General features: G+C 39.8%; 1 protein-coding gene across 1 annotated transcript in view; it reads left to right on the forward strand.

Annotated features, from left to right (window-relative positions):
* Positions 1-8,112: 8,112 nt before the first annotated feature.
* TNFRSF19 (TNF receptor superfamily member 19) overlaps positions 8,113-14,393 on the forward strand; it is a 105,885-nt gene continuing 99,604 nt past the window's right edge. The window contains exon 1 of the mRNA XM_008021721.3: positions 8,113-8,220. The gene's annotated coding sequence lies outside the window, so the exon portion shown is untranslated. The remainder of the gene's footprint in view (positions 8,221-14,393) is intronic.

Below are 14,393 nucleotides of genomic sequence, written 5' to 3' on the forward strand. Positions count from 1 at the left end.
TTTTACAAAGCAATTTTATGATGAGTATGTGGTGCCAGATAGGATTTCTTCCACAGTTAAAACCGCCTTTATTTTCTATCATGTGTATTAGAGGAGAAGAAAATCTAATTTGGCCTTAGGAGTTTTGTTTACAAAATATACTATAAGCTGTATTTGTAAACATTCTCTTAACTTATTTCTCATTCTCCGAAATTGAAGGATTCTCCCTCTGTATTACCGCCTGACACTACAGTTCAGTTTCATTTAGCAGGACCACTGTATTTTCCCTTTTTCCCCCACAATAGATTTTGTATGTTCCTGATTTTCATCGGTTATTCTAACTATTCTGTGTATTTGGCTCCAACTATGTGCTGGGTGCTCCTTCCGTTGGACGGGTGGTTGCGTTACTGAATGCTTTGACTGTATTTAGATCGGCATTTCTTGAATCCATTTTTAAGGGCATGCCTGTCTTTATCTAACATACTTCCTGATGAAGCACAGATCTGTTTTTGGTAGTGGTAGTATTATTCTGAAGATGTTTCTTAGTGCCTCCTTTGGCATTGTCCTGCTGTTTCACCAACAGTTTTTGTTAGCATTGTCAAACTCTACTGAGAACCGAGATTCGTAATTAGCCTGGTATATTAATCAGGATCAATGCTGAGGAGGCAGAAAAGGAAATGGGAAACATTTGATTAATTATAAGATCTGAGTTGGATAGCTTCTCTGAAAGCTAGCCTGGGCTCAGCAAAGTATTTAGAGGGCAATATGGCAGGTAAGAGTGACTTGGAGTCTCTTATGCAAAGTTGGAGAGCAGAAGGCAGCTGCGTGCAGTTGGATGGTCTGCGGCAGTTTCCAGCACAAAGCACCCTTTCCATCGCAGATGCAGGGTGCACATGTGTGAATCTGCTGAATTAACTTGTCCTTGTTGCTGTTTTTGTCAATATCAGAACCGCCACATAAGAGATAGTTTTGCCTGATTCACAGACAGTTTGCTACTTTGGCACCTTCTGGATTTGACAGATTATTTAAATCACTAGTTGTTCTATTGGCTAGCAATTTGGATAAGTATTTCTAATTTCCAATTTTGCTTGAGGTACCTTTAAGAATTGAAGCTAACAGTGCTGAAGGACTGGAAAGACAAGTCACAGACTGGGAGAAAGTATTTATAGAACACATATCTGATATGGAACTTGTATCCAAAATGTACAAAGAACTCTTAAAACTCAATAATAAGAAAACATACTACCCAGTTTTAAAATGGGCAAGAGATCTGAACAGGCTCCTCACCAAAGAAGATATACGATGATAAATAAGCATATGAAAATATGCCCAACATCATACATCATTACAGAATTACAAATTAAAACAGATACCACCACACACCTATTAGTGTGGCTAAAATTAAAAACATCAATGACAACTGATAACCCGAAATGCTGACAAGGCTGCAGGGCAACAGGGACTGTCATTCATTGCTGGTGGAAATACAAAATGTTGTTGCCACTCTGGAAGACAGTTTGGCAGTTTCTTTAAAAGTTAACTGGAGTCTTACCACATGATCCAGCAATCATGCTCCTAGGGAAAAGTTACATTCTCACAAAAACCTACACATGAATGTTTATAGAAGCTTTATTCATAATCACAAAACCTGGAAGCAACCAAGATGTCCTTCAATAGGTGAATGATAAACTCTATCCAGACAATGGAATATTTAACAATAAAAAGAAATGAGCTAGCAAGTCATGGAAGAAAGTTAAATGCATATTGCTAAGAAAGAAGTCAATCAGAAAAGACTACATACCATATAATTCTACCTACATTAAATTCGGGAAAAGGCAAAACTATGGAGACTTTAGAAACATCAGTGGTTGCCAGGGGCTCTGGCAGGGAAGGAGGGATGAATAGGTGGAGCACAGGGGATTTTTAGAGCAGCGAAACTGCTCTGTACAAAACTGTAATGGTGAACATATATTATTATATATTAGGCAAAATCCATAGAAGTCTGGCTAGGTGCGGTGGCTCACATCAGCACTTTGGGAGGCCAAGGCAGGCAGATCACTTGAGGTCAGGAGTTCAAGACCAGCCTGGCCAACATGGCAAAACCCCATCTCTACTAAAAATACAAAAATTAGCCAAGAGTGGTGGCTCACACCTGTAATCCCAGCTACTCAGGAGGCTGAGGCAGGAGAATCGTTTGAACCTGGGAGGTAGAGGTTGCAATGAGCCAAGATCATGCCATTACACTCCAGCCTGGGTGACAGAGCAAGACTCTAGCTCAAAAAAAAAAAAAAAAAAAAAAAAAAAATTCCACAGAGGTCCGTGCACAAAGAATGAATTTTAGTGTAAATTATGAACTTTAGTTAATAATGCACCTATATTGATTCATTAATTATTACAAATAATCACAGTGATGCAAGATGCAAATAATAGAGGAAGCTGAGTGGGGCACAGGGAATGTATGGGAAATCTCTGTAGTCACTGCTCAATCTTTTTGTCAATCTAAAACTGTTCTAAAAAGTAAAGTCTCTCTCTATATATAAATTGAGTGCTAGCATCAACAAAATGCAAATTTAAACTATCGTAAGCTACTACTAGACTGTATTTAAATAGCTGAAATGACAAGAATTGACAATATCACGTGTTGCCAAGGAAGTAGAGCAAATGGAAATCTCCTATATTGCCAACAGGAATGTAAATAGGAACAAACACTTTAGACAACAATTTGGCAGTTTCTTTTGAAGTTAAACATACATATATACCATATCATCCAGAAATTCTACTCCTATGTATTACTTAACAAAAATGAAAATACATATCCACACTAAGACTTGTACACAAGTTTTATCAGCAAATCCACTGAAAAGGATCTTCCTTAAAAAAGAGAAAGATTTTATTCCTGTAAGCAGTTTGCAAACCAGGGAGACCCGGCCTTCCTTCAGTACAAAACAAAGATACTCTCCCTGAGAACAGAGAGATGGGTTATCCTTTACAGAAAAAGCTCCCGCCCGGATTCCCACTCTGGTCTGCTCTGCAAGTGAGGGGTGCAAGTGTGTTTGGTTCTGATTGGTCAATGCAGGTCACAAGTCTATTTGTTAGATCCAGGAGTCAAGATGAGACTTCCCAGCACCCATCAAATCAGGAGGTATAAACAGGAGCAGACAGCCATGAAAGTCCCCAAATCATGCGAGCTTGTGGTTTCTCAGAGAATGCAGAAGACGTTTGTGACCTGGATCCATTCTGCATTTAGACCCAGTTAGCCACTCAGGATCCATTTGGAAGGACTGGCTCTTTCAGGTTCATGAAGTGTTCATGGCAGCTTTATTTACAGTAGCCAAAAACTGGGTTCTATCCCAGTTACCTTTAGTGACTTTCAGTCATACTCAGCTTCACTGAACAGTACTCCCTGAACTGACCCTTTAAGAAAAGGAAGGAGCCTTCTGCCCACGAGGTAGGAAGCAGTCCAGCAGGGCAGGGGGTGTCCACCAGAGCTGGGGGCGCTTTGTAGGAGGCAGATGCTGATGAGGAGAATGTAAGGCTTCAGAACATTAGGAAAATGGGAGCTGCACCTCTTTGCAGTTTGTTGGATAGTGGCTTTGTATTAGTTTCTTGAGGCTGTGATAACAAAGTACCACAGACTTCAACGGCAGCAGTGTGTCATCTCACACTTCCAGGGGCTGGAAGTCAGAGATGAAGGTATCAGCAGGGTTGGTTTCTTCTGAAGCTGTGAGGGACAGGTCTGTTTCCAGCCTCTCACTGTGGCTTGTAGATGGTCATCCTCATGTCCACACAGCATTCTACCTGTGTGAGTGTCTGCCTCTTTATCTAAATCTCCCTTTTTATAGGGACATCAGTCATTCTGGATTGAGACCCACCCTAATGACCACATTTGAACTTGATTACCCCTGTAAAGACCCTATCTCCAGATAAGCTCATGTTTTGAGGTTCTGGGAGTCAGGACATCGACATGGGAATTTAGGGGGATACAATCCAACCCGTAACAGGCTTCAGCCGTTTTCTTTTTATGATTATGTGGGCCACAGTCCCAGACAGCAACCACTGGTCCCAGATCATGTACAAGCGGTCCCAGCATCGTGAAGGACCTGAGGATGTCTAGGTTACCTTGGCTTTGAATAACCAGCCGAGGAGCTGTGGGAGAGCCTGTCCTGCCCCTTTAGAATACTGAAGTTTGAGTTTGAGCCCTCAGCTAAAATGTTGGCATTTTCCTATGGTTCTCTAATAGTTACAGAGAAAAGAGAGGAACCTTAGCTCTTCTGTTGAGGGTTTATTCCGCCTGATGCTCTCCAACTAAGTTTGTTATTTTGGCAACACTAATGAGGTAGGTGTTATCCCCTTCCTGCAGCTTAGGAAACAAAATCTCAGTGGGACTAGGTAGCCTTCGTCCACACTGCCTAAGCTGTTATTCAAGTACAGGTAGTAAGAGGGATTTGAACACAGGCCTTCCTGACCCCAGTGTCCATGTTCTTTTCATAACCATGAGCTATTTCATTTTCTAAAAAGTGTTCAGTTGAAACAAATGCAGAAATGATTCCTCTTAATGTATGCAATAGAGCTGTGCTTGTCTGATATAATCCAGGATGTATCCTCTGAACAGAAAAGATGGCATCAGAAAAGACATGCAGACAACTGTAAAAACTGTGAAACTTGATGGGGAAAATGTGTTATCACCTGACCTATGTCTTAAAATGGTAAGAATTTACACTATCCACCTGTCAAGATAAAGGAGCAAAGGAACCACGCTCCAAGTGTTGGGAAGAAAATAGCACACAGAGGCAACTGGGGGTGACATGAGGCCACACCACCCATCAGGAATCTCACACAGTCCCTCCATTCTTGGATATGAACAATTGAAGTTTTCTCATTTATTTTATTCTATTTTTTAACTGATTAATAATAACTATACATATTCATTGGCACCTAGTGACATTTCTATACCTCTAAGGTGTAGTGATCAGATCAGAGTAACCGGCATGCCCGTCATCTCAAACACTGACCACTTCGTGCAGCCTGGAGCTCCCCACTGTGGATCCAATGGCTGCCACAACCATGTTGCAGAGCCAGGTCGCGGAAAGGCAGCTTGGCAAAAAGACTGAGATGAGCCAAGTGTACTGTGACATGGCATAGGAATCATCGATCAAATGCTGTAACTTGGTGTCATTACAACAGACAATGATGTTGAGTGCAGTGCTGGACCTCTTATCACCACAGTATCACACTGATGTAATCACACTAATCTAAGCTTCTTGGTGGGGAAAGAGAAAAGCTTGGCAGTAGCTCCCCTTCCTGGTGCTGTTCAGAAACAACAACGGTCCAGGCCACACCCCACAACGAAGGGGGCTGGGCTGGCTAGGCACAGTGCTAAATGAGCCGCAGGTCAAGAGGTCACTACTGCAGCCAGGCCGGCCTTTAGCCACACTCTGGTCCAGACGACAGATAGGGCCCCTAGCCTTAGCCCCCTTTCATCTCACACGTGGGGTGTTCTTGGCCACAAGAAGACCAATTCAAAATAATGCTCAGTGACTTGGTGAATAAACTCTTCCACTGGAGATGGTATTGCATTGCTAGATGTATCTTGAACTACAAATCTTGCTTGGGGAGATTTGCATAAATTGAAAATCATTTGATTGGTTTTCATTCCAGTCCCTGCTTTCAAGAGCCTCCTGTATGCTTCCAATGGAACACAAGAATCCGAATTCAGTCCTTCAGCTATTCCTACTGGTGTTGAACTCTATAAAGACACAGAATCTACTGGCTTAGCCAATGAATCTTACAGAGTGTCTAGTTGCTCCGATTTAACATATCAGTGTATCGGGAAACTTTAATCATGAGGGCAGGCTGATGGCCTATGGATTCCTTGCTGGTGGTAGGTTTGGACTACTTCAGAAAATAAATGGGCACATGCCTTCTTGTAAATATTTTGTCTTTGTAAATATTTCCTTTGTATTCATGGGTTCAAGGCGCCAAGGAAACGTATGTGAAGCCCAGATGCCACCGGAATTTTCCTGGTCTGCTTTAAGGAAGTCCCTAAGCATGACACCCGCCAGTTCAAATCCCATTTGAGCTCTGTGCATTTGTGAGAAATGATGTATAGGTAGAAAAATTATACAAGAAACATTGAAAAATCAACAGGACTATTTAAATGTTATACTGAACTCATGAACTGTTCAATCTAAATATTTGGCTATTAAAAATTATTCAAAAATCATAGAAGTCTGGAAATAAATACTTCATAAACAACGTTTTCAAATATCACATCAGGAAAAATTAGACAAAACCAGTTAAGGAGGGAAGTTACATTTAAAAAGACTGAGTTCTACTATCCCCTAAGTTTTGCAAAAATATTTTTAACTTACCTCCTAAAAGTTGGTGAGTTTCCATTATAAAATAGAAAAATTGTCTTCATTCCATGAAAGAACTGTCTGAGAATCAGAAAAGCACCATATCCTGGATTTCAAGGAAGATGAAATTTCTTCTTATCTTCTATTTTACTAAATACTAAAAATAAAATAATCATATTGTATTGAATCTGACAGTGTTAAGGAAAATAGCTTAAAATTTTTAAAATAATGAGCAATATATTTAATTTTAAAATATGAAGAATTAGGCTAAGGTGGTAATGTTTTAGTGAGTTGAAAGTCCAAACTATGAGTTTGGAAGAAACAGCCCTAAAAGGCAAGTAACATGGCTTTGGAATAATCACAGGGCAAATGCTTTGTTCTATATAATTCTTCCTTTGTGAATTTTAAAATGCTTAACAAGTGTTTTTTTTATTTTTTATTTTTTTATTTTTTATTTTTTTTTGAGACGGAGTCTCGCTCTGTCGCCCAGGCTGGAGTGCAGCGGCCGGATCTCAGCTCACTGCAAGCTCCGCCTCCCGGGTTCATGCCATTCTCCTGCCTCAGCCTCCCGAGTAGCTGGGACTACAGGCGCCCGCCACCTCGCCCGGCTAGTTTTTTTTTTTGTAGTTTTAGTAGAGACGGGGTTTCACCGTGTTAGCCAGGATGGTCTCGATCTTCTGGCCTCGTGATCCGCCCGTCTCGGCCTCCCAAAGTGCTGGGATTACAGGCTTGAGCCACCGCGCCTGGCCTAACAAGTGTTAATGAATTATGTCTAAGAAGTAGATATTGCTTTAAAATCTGATTTCCAGAGTCCCAAACTGAGGCAAAGACTGAGATTAAATCTCTGCCCAAAGTCTTAAGTGAGCCAGTGGAAGATAGCAGTTTATTCACGAACTGCTGGTTATCTGCTGCTTAACTACTTAACACACCCCGGTGTGACTGGCAATCAGATCCTAATAATGTATGTTTCAAGGAAAGGTCAGTTTCCTTAAGATCCTTAAAGACTTGTCACTTTGAAAAGGGAAACAGAATGTGAAAATGTCACCCGGTCCATCTGGCAGTGTCCTTGGGTGTTTTCCAGAGTGGTCTCATAGTGCTATTTAACTCTGCTGGATGTTTGACACCCAGTCTCTGTAGGAAATTGTGATTTTTATCAGCGAAGAGGCAATTAAATGCTGTCATTTGGCACTTCCATCCATCAGGGATCTTATCACCCAAGAAGCATCCAGCAGCAGTTGCTGTCCTTTCCAGCTGGGAGACAGATAACAGAAACTGTCCTGTGTGAGGCACAATAGTCTAACGTGATTAGAAATCAGCCAAACTCTGGCTTCTCTGGAGCTTTACTCCCCCACAGGCTGAATTATAGCTCTCCTACCAGTCCCACGGCGCTGAATGATGTCATGGGATCTGCAGTTCAGCGAGATGAAAGGGATAAAGCAGAACCCGCTGGCACTAGGAAAAGCTTCCAACACGCAGTCCGCAACACAGCTTGGGAACCAAAAAAGCTACAGAGCCAGCCACTCAGCCCAAGCATGGGAGAATTACCAGCATTGCCTTATTGCAAAAAAGAGGAGGAAAACAACGTGATCCATGTTTAACAAAGACTGTGTGGACTAGGAGGCGGGAGGGTAACTACCTGCTAAAAGTGAACTTTCTTGATATCCATGCATATATATAAACTCAGCCCTGCCTTTGATGTTCAGCAACTGATCACTGATCAGATTACAGGCATTTCATCTCCCTGCTCGTCTGCCTTTGATCTGCATGGTTAATTTTATTTTCCTGGATTTGAAGTTTCGTCTGGGCTTGTGCTGACACACATTTTTGGGAAGGCAGAAGCATTTGGTATAGAAGTGCTGCCAGGAGAAACTAAGCTGTTGAACGGGTAAGTTCTGCAAAGAGCTCAGCACGTTGCAGGTACTCTGTTTTAAGTTTTGTTGTGGCTTTCACTGCATTTTGTGCATGTGTTCTGAGAAAAGAATGGTTTTAATTCATTTTTTAGAAAGCATTTATACAACTGAATACTACATGATGCTGAATGTGTGTATCAGAGTAACTATGGAACTTGATGCAAGTTTTAGTAGTTTGTACAAGAGGGTTTGCCGTCTGTCATGCAAATTTTACTTGGAAATGAGTTGTACAAACAGGACAAAACAGAACAGTGCTAACTTTAGCATGCAACCGGAACTTCAGCCCCTGAGATCTGTGAGCTATAATTGCTCTAAGTATTTATGGGTTACCTTATTTAGTAAACAGTCAGTGCAACTTTGCTTGTTGAAAATGCTTTCTTTGTTTTCTTACATAAGAGAGTAAAATGTATCTCTGGCAATACTGTTTCTTTAGTTTATTTATTCTCTCACTTCCAAGATGTAAATCTATCAAATATATTTCCTTATGCAGTTTGTACACCCAAGGGAATCACTGAAAAACCATTCAAGTATGATTAAAGCCTTTTATGTGTAAAACTGAAGAATTTAAAAACAGTGAGGATAAAGTTGCACTAAGTTTGGCTAAAAATACTCTAGTGGTTTTCTATAACCTTTGGAAATAGCATAAGCCTTATTTTCAGAAATATTCACAAGGTTAATATTCCTAAATTAACATTTACTTTACATTTATAGTGACAGCTGTTGTAAGTTAAAATTTGCCAACTGTTTATGAAAACTGAGTAATCAACAGTTATTATGTTACATAAAGTATTTCAGTCACATTTTCACTTTAGCTAATGCCCAACATGACAAAACCAAATTATATTGCTGTACTGAATTTGGAAGTTAACTGTTATTTCTTTGTCAGTTCATGATACACACACACTCGCGCTCACAGGCACACAGAGCAAAATCTTTACAGTGAAATATAAGAACTAAACACAGTGGAAAAGTAACACTGTTACTTTGTTCGCAATGGGTTTTTTTTTTGCTTTTTTTTTTTTTTTTTTTAATGTTCTAGTCCTAAATTTATCTGGGCAAAAGATTTAATTATTATCACAAGTCTATTTGATGCTAGCTGAACCACAAAGAAACCATAAGTGATAAGACTAGTTATCCTTCAGTCTGAAATTCTGATGAAACAGGAAATGTCTAATGAGTCTCATTTCATATGTAATTAATTTTTCAGAGTCAATTAATCAAATTACTTTCTACACTTTCCTCTTGATACTAGGAGGGTAATTAGCATTGTTTACTTAATTTTAAAACTTTACTAGTTGTTAAGTGGAGGTTATTTAAAGCCAGGCTAAACTGATAATATTTTTAAAGTGTGTCAGTAATAATTTAATCTTAAAGATTTAACTGTTGTTTTTAGTCATGCCAGGAGAGGCATTTGCTTTTTTTTTCTTTCTAAGAGTACAACGAATCACGTTCACAATATCTTGCAATATCGGTTTAGTTTGATATTTTTAAAATTTGTTTGCTTAAAATCTTCCTTTTAATCACAAAAGTGGTGTTAGTGTTCACATTCAGATAAAGAAAATTAACCTTTTAAAACAATGACTGGAGACGGTGCCTAAAGAAATAGTGTGTTTGAAAACTTGCTCATTTAGTTCAGATTTGGGATTTTAAAAAATTTTAAATGAATGTTTATTCTGCTGCTAGGATCATTTTAACAAATACAAGCTCTCCTCAGCACTAAACAAAGGGGAGAATTAGTAATTATCTGATTAATTTAGGCTTTGTAGAAAACTAGCTTGGGCAAGTCAAGTCCTTGAAAATCCACTTCAGTGTTTGAGTTAATTCAGTTAATTGTTTACTTCTTGTGTCATTGTTGAGAAATGAAACAGAGTGTATTGGATTTTAAAAGAAAGATGGTTATATCTGAAGGTACAGGTACAGTCTCAAAAGGCATTTCCTAATTAATTGCCACAAAATGACGGGCAGATATAGTCCTATTACTTCTACTGAACGAAACCCTTATGTGACATTTTTCAAAGCACTTTCCTATCTGTTGCTTCAATGGCAGCTCTGTGACCACACAAAGTCCAAGTCTTCAAAGGACTTTCATGTCGAGTCCTGATACTGTCACCAATTAGCTGTAAGACCTCAAGAGGGTTTTCTCATGTATGAAGTGAAGGTGTTGACCACATCATCTTTATGAAATAAGCAGGATTGGAATTTTTATGGCCATTTTACAGATGAGGAAACTGAGCCTATAAAAAATGAATGTCCCTATCTTAACAAGGTCACATGGCTGATTTTCCCACTTCTAGTCCAATGTTGTTTCCAGTCTATCATGCGGGGTCTGCTTTCCAACAACTGCTTAAACAGATGCACCCTGTAGCTCATCAAACAACAATGTTAGTTGGAAAACTAAAGACAGCCACTTCCTATTGGAGTGCATTTGTTTTGTTTCCATGATAGGTATGTCAGTCAGCTGGATTAGTCCGATTATTTCCCAACTGTTCCTTCTGCTTCTGGACTTCTAAGCTGTCTAAACACAGTAGCTGCTACCCATAATTTAACAAGTAAAATAATTTTCACAAAAAGTTTAATGCATCAATGCAATGTGGAATTACATATGTATTTGTGTGTTTGTCCCTGTGTGTATGTGTATATAGGAGTTTGGCGTTATATCAACACATCTTTGTGTGTTTTGAAGGAATTGATATTTTCTTAGAAGATGCCAATGGCATCCACAAAAAATTTAATAATTAAAGGTCAATTTTCCTCCAGGGAAATTCCCAGTGGGATTTTGTGACATTTCAGTTGACAAACGCAATGTGCATTTCAAACATGATATGATATGTATTTCATATCATGTTTGGTTATGTTAAGAATCTTGAGCATGTTTTCATTCACTCTTTATTTTTCTTCCTTGAAAAAAATATATCTTGGGGCCAAGCGTGGTGGCTCGCACCTGTAATCCTAGCACCTGGGGAGGCTGAGGCAGGTGGATCATGAGGTCAGGAGATCGAGACCATCCTGGCTAACTCAGTGAAACCCCGTCTCTACCAAAAATACAAAAAATTAGCCGGGCATGGTGGCGAGCGCCTGTAGTCCCAGCTACTTGGGAGGCTGAGGCAGAAGAATGGCGTGAACTCGGGAGGCGGAGCTTTCAGTGAGCTGAGATTGCACCACTGCACTCCAGCCTGGGTAACAGAGTGAGATTCCGTCTCAAAAAATACGTGTGTGAGTGTGTGTGTGTGTGTGTATATATATATCTTGTGTAAAAAATTTTAATTTAGTTATTGATAAAATTTTATACAAATACAGGACTCTCATGGCCAAACACCTGCCCTCATAATAGGGCTTATCACCCTCTTTATGATTCCTATGTAAACACGATTATTACTAACATGACCTAATATGTATTAATTCACTCATTATCAATTAATTCAATAATATATATTAAGTACTTGTGCAAGGATAAATACCATGTGCAAGATTATAGGAATAATTCAGTGGCAGCATTGCGGTCTACATTTTTTTCGTTCTGGGGCTACGCAGTTCATTCTTTCTCTTACAAGAATTACACAAAGCTGAACTTGACTATCAGCAAACATTATAGCCAAAATTTTGGCCAAAAATGTGGGCTCCGGTTTTTTTTTTTTTTTTTTTTTTTTTTTTGCTTTTATATATATTGTAAGAACTATTAGATATTTTTAATAGTATTTTCTGCCAGGTTGGCCATAAAGGACCTCCCTAAGCCACGAAGGCATAATCTGCTCTCCCTGTGCTTCAGGAGTGAACTGAACTCAACCATCCGGCATTGGTTTAGTTGGATTCTCTTTCTGTGATGGCAAGGCCAGTCCAAGCCACCCTGGAAGAATGAGTGATTTGGTCCCCTCTAAAGGGTGGTTCTTTAAAACGTTGTCCGCCTGGGTGAGCTCTATGATGGGAGGGCAGAGGGAGGCTCCCTGGTGGCTGTGCTTTAATTTCTCCTCTACTGTCACTAGTCATTCAGTTTTGGCTCCAACGTTGTTAGCTCAAACCCACTCACTTGCCAAAATCAATACTCACTTCTTTAGATGAAGTAGGTAGTTTAACACCCTCCTTTGTGACTTAAATTTTCTCTTTGATGAGAAGGAGAAGTCTGGTGGGGGTTTCAATTGTCTTCATAAAACCATTCCTTCCAACATAACCCACTCTCTTTGCGAGGAGTTCTGATAAGGATAATTTTCTCCATTCTGTTAAATGCCCCCCATGCTTTGGTGGCTCCATAGCTTAGCACCATGGGTTGCTGCTCAGCCAGTCTGGCCTTAAGCTGCCCTAGGTAGGGGAGTCCACCATGTTTATCAGGAAGGAGAGAAGGAGAGTCAATGGCCTGTCTCATCGCTCATCAAACTCATGAAAACGGTCTAGCCAATGAGGTGCTCAGGGCCAAGATATCACAAACTCATTGTATCAGTGCAAGTGCTGCAACTGGTAACAACTTTGCTCTGTAAGTGTCTTGAGCTCCACATTATATAAATTATATACAAATAGCCTCCCTGGGTTTTATATATATATTGGTTTATGCACCCATGGTATGGCAAAGATTATGTTAAGACACAGAAAGCCCAGATTCTGATTCCAGCTTTGTTAATTAACTTGGTGTGTGACATTCAGGAAGTCACTGGGCATTGGCCTTACAGTGCTCCCCTAGCCCCGTGCTGACAGTCTATAATTGGCAGTAGTGGGTATTGGCAATTACTTAAATAGCTAGGTCTTGGGGGCTCCTCCTCCACTTATTTTCTTAACTGTATTTGGAAAACTTTATTACCCTTTGAGATTTTCACTCTCAATTACTAATTCATTCAACAAATTTTTAATGAGAACCTACTATATGCCGAACACTGTAAATCAAAGACACAAAATTTCATATTCTCTTGTAGCTTGCATTCTATTCCATTTCTTCCCCAAGGCATAGCGATTTACACTAGAAATGACTAGAAGTCAGGCAATTTTTCGTTAGCTTTGCTTCCAGTGAGCTAGTTTATCACTGAAACTATTTTTTCAAGGCGTTTTTCAAGTTTCCTCAGTTCAACTTTTGGGGAAAAATATTTTAAACAAATGCACTTTGTATCAGCTCAGATATTGCTAAAACTGTCTTCAGAAAACTAACCTTTAACATAAATCTTAAAAACAAACACCTCTGTCAAGATCGTTGCAGCAATTTGGCTTTTCCCATAAAAATTTTAACCCATTAATGATATGCAGTGTTTTAAAGGAAGTAAAATGCTCCCAGTCCTAATTCCAAGCATCCAGTTTCATTTTGCATGAGCCTAAGGATCACAGAATTTTTTTTTTTTTTTTTTTTTGAGACCGAGTCTTACTCTGTCGCCCAGGCTGGAGTGCAGTGGCGTGATCTCGGCTCATTGCAACCTCTGCCTCCTGGGTTCAAGTGATTCTCCTGCCTCAGCCTGCCTAGTAGCTGGGATCACAGATGCCTGCTATCACGCCCAGCTAATTTTTGTATCTTTATAGAGATGGGGTTTCGCTATGTTGGCCAGGCTGGTCCCAAACTCCTGACCTCAGCTGATCCGCTTGCCTCGGCCTTCCAAAGTGCCGGGATTACAAACGTGAGCCAGCGTGCCCGGCCAACAGAATTCTTTTTATACTACCATGGTGCTCAATTGTGTGCCCGAGTTTTTGTTCAGACACTGTCTCCAAATCACGTAACACTCAAGTGAAGGTAAGTGGGAACTATGGTGTTCCCTCAGCATCTGAGGAGGACTGCTTTCAGGACACCCTCTTGGATACCAAAATCTGCAGATGCTCAAGTCCCTTACAAAAAATGGTATAAATTTGCATATGCTTTGAATCATCTCTGGATTACTTATAATATCTAATACAATGTCAATGCTATGTACATAGTCGTTTAGGGAATAATGACAAAATAAAGTGTACATGTTCAGTACAGACACAACTATTCATTTTTTTTCAAATACTTTCAATCTGCAGTTGGTTGAATACATGATGTGAAATCCGTGGATGTGGAGGGCCAACTGTGTTTAACTTAATGAGTCTCTTTAAAGAATTAGATGAATCTAACAGCTGGAGTGCCGAGGTTCAATGTCCTTTTCCTCACCGTCAATGATCATTTATTGATTGATGCTAGGCATTGTTAAGAGGATATATTGCT

This window comes from Chlorocebus sabaeus, chromosome 3 (assembly GCF_047675955.1).
Source record: "Chlorocebus sabaeus isolate Y175 chromosome 3, mChlSab1.0.hap1, whole genome shotgun sequence".
Lineage (NCBI taxonomy): Eukaryota > Metazoa > Chordata > Mammalia > Primates > Cercopithecidae > Chlorocebus > Chlorocebus sabaeus.